This window comes from Calidris pugnax, unplaced genomic scaffold, assembly GCF_001431845.1.
Source record: "Calidris pugnax isolate Ruff unplaced genomic scaffold, ASM143184v1 scaffold129, whole genome shotgun sequence".
NCBI classification, from domain to species: Eukaryota; Metazoa; Chordata; class Aves; order Charadriiformes; family Scolopacidae; genus Calidris; species Calidris pugnax.
In genome coordinates, this window is record NW_015090856.1 from 1,380,786 (window position 1) to 1,388,823 (window position 8,038).

Below are 8,038 nucleotides of genomic sequence, written 5' to 3' on the forward strand. Positions count from 1 at the left end.
GCCCCACTGCATGTTCTTAGAGGCACTTGCATTTCATTAGCGGTTTGGGGATATACAACTGCTATTGTTAAAGAATACTGTTACAGACAATACTCCTGTAAAACCTACCGTGCAAACTCCTCCTGCATCCTTCTGTCTGTCTTAGGCACCGTGGGGAAACGTGCTGTTTCCCTGAATCTTCTACATTAATTTATAAACACGAAGTATGACGAGGAGAACCTTTGGAGCTTAATTTAAAAGTTCAATTAAGACCTTTGCACCACCTCTTGAACGCTAGAGGGCACTGCTGCAATTTTTACAGCAGTTATTTTCTGGTTTCTAAGGATTTTAGTGCTCCCTGCTCGCTTTGGAGCAGGATGCAGCAGTGGGAGCAACAGAGATGGCACCTTCTGCCACTGCCTGTGTCACAGGCTTTTTTGGGGACCCTTGGGGACAGAGAGGCACTGTCCTGAAGTGACAGTCCCACATGGCAAAGAACATGCCATGGCTGAGCCTGTGAAATAGCTGATGAGCTCCAAGAGGTGATTACAGTCGGTAGGAATTCCAAAACTGGAAGCCACAGGGAAACTCCAGAACAAGTAAAGAATGAGAATTGGTACCAAGTAAATGTGTGCAGAGTTACATACAGATATATATATATATACATGGCACCTTCTGCCACTGCCTGTGTCACAGGCTTTTTTGGGGACCCTTGGGGACAGAGAGGCACTGTCCTGAAGTGACAGTCCCACATGGCAAAGAACATGCCATGGCTGAGCCTGTGAAATAGCTGATGAGCTCCAAGAGGTGATTACAGTCGGTAGGAATTCCAAAACTGGAAGCCACAGGGAAACTCCAGAACAAGTAAAGAATGAGAATTGGTACCAAGTAAATGTGTGCAGAGTTACATACAGATATATATATATATACACACACACCTTCTTCAGTCATTCACACATATGAACTCAGTGTAAGGGGAAGCTAAAAAGTGTTCCTTTAAAACTAAACTTGCAAAAGGAATGAGAAAAATCTTTACTGTTTGTTCTGCTTTGAGATTGAATGGGACTATAAATATGTTGGAGGACATTGAAATGTGTAAGGATTAGGACAATTAGAGAAATAGTCCAGGAAAATAGAGATGGCAATTGGTAGGAAAAAGTATCACCTCACTTTGGAGAAATAATAAAATGCAAAACCACAAACAGGGGAAGACAAAGCAGCAGTGCTTTAATGGGAGTTGAAGATGTATCAAGGAACTTTTGCACTAGAAAAAGCTTATTATTTCAGTACTACTCATAACTATTACATTATGTAGCCTGAGGTTGTTGTGGTGTGTCTACCATTAGCGAACCTTAAGAGCAGTTTTGGTAGATGCCAGTTAGATGTGGCGTGGATAAAACTGCTCCTGCCTTGGGGCAGAGGAAGGGATGACCTCCTCATGTATCATCACGTCCTATTTTCCCCGTGACTGGGAGTTGTTCAGTAACAGACTTACAACCATTACGTTGCTGACCTGGCTACTGAAATGTTTTCTGAGTAACTAATCTGCTGTCTCACAACAGGTGAATATTTAGAGGCAAAACAGGAAGAGAAAGCACCATTCAGAATCAGCCATGCTTACTGGAAAGCTTTGAAGGTTAGTGGGGAACAGTGCCACTGCTGGAAAACTTGTTCCCTAGAAGTCAAGGAAGAAATCAGCAAACACAGGAAACTCATATGGATCTGTTAGGTCTAAAAAGAAATGAAGTCTTAAAAGAGAAGGTAGTTAGCTGGGGAATGAGGCAGAGACATAGGTCTGGTGGGAGACGGCAACATGCATGGATGTTATTTTGGATGATGCTTTGATTATTATTATTTTTTAAATAGCTGCCTGACCACAGAGTTAGGAAAATGACCTGTGAATGAAGATAAATTGGAGCCTAAGTGTAGTTAGTAATCACCAGAACAAGTCAGTCCTACAAGAGCAGACCAGTGGTTCTCTCTGGTACTTTTTCTAGTGCAAATGCCTTGGGGAAAGGACAGGTTTCAATGGGGTCCACAGTCGCTGGAAACCTTCTGTCTGAGGTGGTAGGACCAGTATTTGTACCCAGGCTATTGTAAATGCAGGTGCAGATCTCTTGAGTGTGTCATTCTTTCATCTGAAAAATTAGCTTGCTCTTTTCTATGAAGAAAAGGATCATTTAACTATAGAGCAGGCTGTTCTTTTCATATGGGCTGTTTGGTAGGTATATTTCCTTTTGTGTGAAGGAAAAGGATATCTCCATCACCTTTCTGTGGCTTTCTGAGAACTAGAACAAAGGTTTTGAATGGGAAGGTTTTCAAATGCATCTGTGATCTGAGCATCTGCAAAATACAAGGGAGATGAATATATGAAAAGAAGAATGTTAATAATGCTGGGGTATCGAGAATTCTAATGCAAATGAACCAGCAGTTGGCAGAGACTCCTCTCTTTTCATTTCTGTTTTTGACAGCTAGAAGGGTGTGATGTAAGGCTTATATTCAGAATTAATCCCATCTTACATTGAAGCTTTTGATTCCGGACTGGTTTCCTCTGCGTTTGTGTTGTACTGATCACAGCAACTGTTTTTATATGTTTCTGTTTTCAGAATTATATTTAACTTTTCCCTTTGCATAGATTTTTTCCGAGCATTAATTTTGTCTCTTTGAGTCTGTGTTGTGTTGGCATTGCCTTTAGCTTGGCTCACCTCTTGGAGCAAATCAAGCTGGCTCCATATGACCTTCATCGGCAAATTGGGATCCAAACACTTACTTTTCAAGCTTTTCCATCAAGATTTTAGGTGTCGTGGTAATACCAGCTCACTGGTTAGAATTCTTCCCTGTGCTATTAGATAGCTCATAGGACAGCACAAGCTTAAAGGTCAAAGGAATAAAGAACCTCCATTACAAGAAGAAAATAACAGGAAGAGTAACTTTTTCTATCTAGGGACTGGTTGGGTTTTTTGGGGTGTTTTTTTTGTGTGTTTAATGCAAGAGTACACTCTATAATAATAAGCCAACCACTGCAAAAGAGCACTTTCTTCCAAGGACTTTAGAGCCAGTAAGAAGATATCAGCAACTTTGCTGATGACGGACATCAAAGTTCTTGGACTTAGAACTGCAGTGTCTTAGGGCTGCAAGGAAACGTTTGTTAATGACCAAAGCTGCAAATTGGGTCCCTACTGACTCTCAGAGCAGAAATGTAAGTGCTAACTCATCGTGAGTTAACAAGCATGGGCTGTATTGTGGTAATGACTGTGTGTGTTTGCAGAGCATCGTATGACTACATGGTACTTACCGTAGTCACTAGGATTTGATAAGATTTTGTTGTGGTAACCTAGACATAGGAATAAGTCTCCCATCTACACTCTCTTTGGAACAAGAACATAGTATTTCATACCTGAACTTAGGCAAGAGAAGTCTGCAGTGATAACTCTTTTGCTTGCTAACCCTTGCTGGTGACAAGAACATTGTTTGGCCACTTGACTTTTCATGTCACTTGATGAACTTGTGCCTCTTGGTAGTCAGAATCCTCCCCAGCTGTATAATGGTCTCTGGATGTCAGTGTGACTGGTAACACATGACACCAGAGAGGAATCGAATGTAAACAAACCACCTTACTCTGTTTCCTTGCTATTTCTCGTCAGGCTGTTTTCAAAGTTTGGGCAATTATGGAGGCTTGTGACCCAACTTCCTCCATTGTTACAGTAAGTTGTTTATCTTACTCGTTTGACTTGGGTGGTCTCTGGCCAGTAAAAGGATCCAAACCAACCAGCACCCCTTGCTATCGAGAGCCAAGCAGTAGCTGAAGTGGGAATTTTGGTACATTTTATCTGGTTTTAGGGTCATGGGGTGTCTTCTAATGATGACAGAAATAAGCCAGTTTCCTTAAAATACTGAGAGAGCGCTAGAATTTTGTAAGGCTGGATTCTGACATGTCTCCTATATTACTATCATAAATACCCGGAGCAATGGTGGCTTGGGGACAGGTAGCAACTGCCCAAACCTCCCCAGACAGTCAGGGTGAAGGTATTTAACAGGAAACCAAGAGAAGCTTTTCTCCAGAGTCACCTTTAGTCTCTCCACTTGGAATTGAGGACATTGGCTTTGTCAATGGGAAAGTTTAGCCCAGTGAAGGTTTAAGGGGTGTTTGACTTTAGAGAGATCCTATAGAAAACAGAATTAATTCCTCCGGACTTGGCTTGAAATGCAGTGCTCCAGCAGTGTGCTTGCTTTAGAACACCATATTTAGTCTTTTCTGGGGAAACTGAAGGAACTGGAAACTTTTAAATTTTCCAATTAATCAAGCTGCTTTCCCAGAAAGAATCAAGGTCTCCTGTGAATCAAGGTCTTTCCTAAAAAGAATCACCAGGTTTCCCGTGAACAGTAAAATGGTGTAGTAAGTAGACCTGGTTTTAAACTCTTATTTGTTTTGGGGTAGCAACTGGAAACCCATAAAATATGGACTGTGTGCTTCTTGGGCACACACAAAGAGGCATTTCCTGTATCAAGTGAGATTGATCTTGACAAGATTGATAAAGAGGGAAGTAATTGGTTTTTATCCATTTTGAAGGCAGAAGAATAGACTCCATTAGTCACGCAGGGAGGGACAGGAATGACTCCCCACACACCCCAAGCTGCACCCCGAGCCATTCTTCATAGATCCATCTCGAGACAGGAGGTGAGCAGTTTTGATATTACTCTTCACGTGTTAGATATCTCCAGAATCTCCCCGTTCCCTGTTACCCAAGTTTTCTTTACAAGCTGCCAAGAGCTCTCAATCCTACCCTGACATTATCAAAGACGATCTGTATTGTCAAGTGGATCGAGTGTGGGGCTACACGCCAACATTCCTCACTGCTTATCTCAGCTGTGTCACAGATTTGTTAACCCTTCTGCAAGTCAATTAATCTGGTTTGGTCTTTAAAATTGGGATAATGACTTTTACGTAACAATGGGAGGCGTTTTTAATCAGCCTGAATAATGAATGCAATGCTGTGGCATACGTTGCTCTGTCTTTATGTCAGTGGCTTTGTAGTCCGTGACCATTGATAAGTAGCTTCTTTGTCACACTCATGTGCCACCATTTCCAACAGAATTTAAACTTCATGGCCCACTTCTATTTCTCGTGATTCCTCAGGAATTTTGAGTCACCAGAGAAATGAAGTTTGAGAGGTAAGAACTACGTTCTTCAACCCTGTTAGGCGTTAATAGAGACAATTTGTTAATTGCTTCCTGTTTGGTGGCAATACCTTCTGCTGAAGGTAGGTTTGGGTTGTAGATGGAGGCTGAGCGGAGCTTCTCTGTAACAGACACCAGTCTTCTGGGCGATTAGTCAAACAAGCAATAGCAATTTTGTTAACTTGTCCTTTCTTTTTTTTAATCTAAAGCCAGCCAAATTACATTTCACAGAACTGAGAGCCTTAGGAGGAAAAAAAAAAAAAGCAGTATGTTGTTCATCCTTATTTCTCAGTGTTACTGCTGATGTTTCTCTTTATTTTTCCCCAGTGTCTTCCCTGGGAGAAAGGCAGCACAACCTGGGTTTGAATGCTGAGCTACGCTGTTCTTGTTGTGGCTCAAAAGTGACATAAGACACTGTTCTCATGGCTCTTCAGCCTGTGGAGGAGGGACGAGGTGTTTCCAGTCTGGCTGTTCTTTCCCCCAGACCCCAAGCAGAACTTCCAAGGTCGCTGCTGGACCTGGGCAGCTCAGAGCTGCTGCTGTAACTGTAGCCCTTTTATAAATAGGATAGGCTCAGCTGATTAGCGGTCTTATCTCCATCAATTAATGAGGATAAGCGTTCATCGTGTTGCAGAGTTCATGCCTCTTGCAAAACGTTGAGCAACTGCATGAAGTCACCATGCGTGGAGGGATAAAAAAGCCCTGCCACTTTGAAATGTTTATTTTTTAACAGACAGTATATATTCTTATGGAAGATGGTTCTAGCGGTGGTTTATCTCTTTCATCCGAATAAATTTGGAAAAATCCATCTCAAATGAAAATTTACTCCTTGGTTAGCTTTTGTAGGTGGCAATTAGGTATGGTCAGGTGTGGTTAACGAAGGCACTGTGTCCGAGCATGGCTCCCCTCTGCTGGAACGTGGTGTTTTACTGCGGCTTTTAAGATGAATTCTTTGACTCCATAAAGCTTAGTGCTATATGCCTTCCTGGTTTTGTGTTGTGTTGTCCCTTTGCAGTTTGAACACCTCTTTCAGCACCTGTAAGTCATTTGAGTCTCCAAGATGTCATTAACTCCATAGAACTGTGTATTGTTTCCTTAATTCCTCCCAGACTGGACTCTTAACATTGTTTGGAAGGAGGATTAAAGAAAAATTTAAATTCAAAATACTGTACTCTCTAGAAAGTGGTGTCCCATTGCATGTGGTGTTTCCCCACGTGTAGTAACTGCTTCCTGTTTCTCAAGTCTGTCTCGTCACCTGTTGACTGTCACTTCTTTGCAGCTCCCATTTCCTGAAAACATAAATGTCTGCATAGAGGAATAAAAAAAAAAATCCCAAATTGGCACATTCTCAAGTGGTGTGACTTGTTCTCACTTTTGTGGTTTTACCCTGATACACAATCCAGTGAGCTACATATGAGTCTGTGATCTCTTCAAAGTCGTATTAGTTGAAAATGCAGTTTTGAAATGAGAAAATGTGATTGGTTTTGGTAACTGTGAAGGATGGTTTTCCTGTTGGCATCTCTACAGGGGCCTGATCCCACCTCTGCTGAAGTCTGTGACAAAGTTCCTGGTGATGGCACATTGACACCAAATGCCTTTTTGTTTTGTTTCACCCTCACTCAACATTTGGTTGCAGACCAAGGACAGACTGGGAAAATGGCTTCCCGCATCTCAGGAGCTTCTCTTTGTACTTGAGATAAGGAGTGATTCCAGTACGGTAATGTGGCGTGTGTCCTCAAACAGGAATTCTATACTGGGAGGAGTATTGAACTGATGATCTAAGGGAAGATTAAGGTAGAAGTTCATGACGGGTATTGCAGCGTAGATGGGTGTGAGTAACGTGCGTGCAAACAACTACAGCTGTAGCAAAGTGATTAAAAGGCAGGGCACCAACTGAAGGGCAGAAAGCAAACGAAGCCAATTGAAAGGAAGTCCAAGACTGTGCCTGGCCTTAGATTACGTGTTACAGGTGAGATTATGTATGTTAGACATCTGGGACCTTCTAAAATGTGCTGTAATTGGAGCGTCCAGTCCTCTACTTGCGCTTGGCCCCTTGAGAGCTGAGGGCCGAAGAGCTGGTAGTGTTAGGAACAGGCCACAGCTTGGCCTTGAGAAGTCTGCTGTTGGTTTAGTTTGAGGAGGGTGTAATTGCTTCTCAGTTGGACCATTGCTCGGTCAATGCTATGATGGATTTGGATGTTATGATGGTGGAGAATGGGTGGGAGAGCAGCACTGAGGAGGGTGGTGACTTGGGGGTGTTGGTGGAGGAGAAGCTCCACACACCCTGGCAGCACCGTCAGCAGGGTGAGGGGGGGATTCTGCCCCTCTGCTCTGGGGAGACACCTCCCCAGTGCTGCCTCCAGCTCTGGGGCCACCAACAGCAGGACATGGAGCTGTTGGAGTGGGGCCAGAGGAGGCCATGGAGATGCTGGGAGGGCTGGAGCCCCTCTGCTGTGAGGATGGGCTGAGAGAGTTGGGGGGGTTCAACCTGGAGAAGGTTCCGGGTAGACCTTGGAGCCCCTTCCAGTCCCTCAAGGGGCTCCAGGAGAGATGGGGAGGGACTCTGGATCAGGGAAGGGGAGCCATAGGAGGAGGGGGAAGAGTTTGACACTGAAAGAGGGGAGATTTAGGTAAGATATGAGGAGGAAATTCTTTGCTGTGAGGGTGGTGAGAGCCTGGCCCAGGTTGCCCAGAGAAGCTGTGGCTGCCCCATCCCTGGAGGGGTTCAAGGCCAGGCTGGATGGGGCTTGGAGCAACCTGGTCTGGTGGGAGGTGTCCCTGCGCAGGGCAGGGGGTGGCACTGGATGATCTTTAAGCTTCCTTCCGCCCCAAACCACCAAATCTACGATTTCTTGCCGAATATTGCAGGTTTATGCCCCTT

The 8,038-nt window shown here is 43.8% G+C and overlaps 1 protein-coding gene across 1 annotated transcript in view; it reads left to right on the forward strand.

The window, feature by feature from the left end:
- The first annotated feature begins 7,036 nt into the window (after positions 1–7,036).
- NADK (NAD kinase) overlaps positions 7,037–8,038 on the forward strand; it is a 32,964-nt gene continuing 31,962 nt past the window's right edge. The window contains exon 1 of the mRNA XM_014943931.1: positions 7,037–7,126. The gene's annotated coding sequence lies outside the window, so the exon portion shown is untranslated. The remainder of the gene's footprint in view (positions 7,127–8,038) is intronic.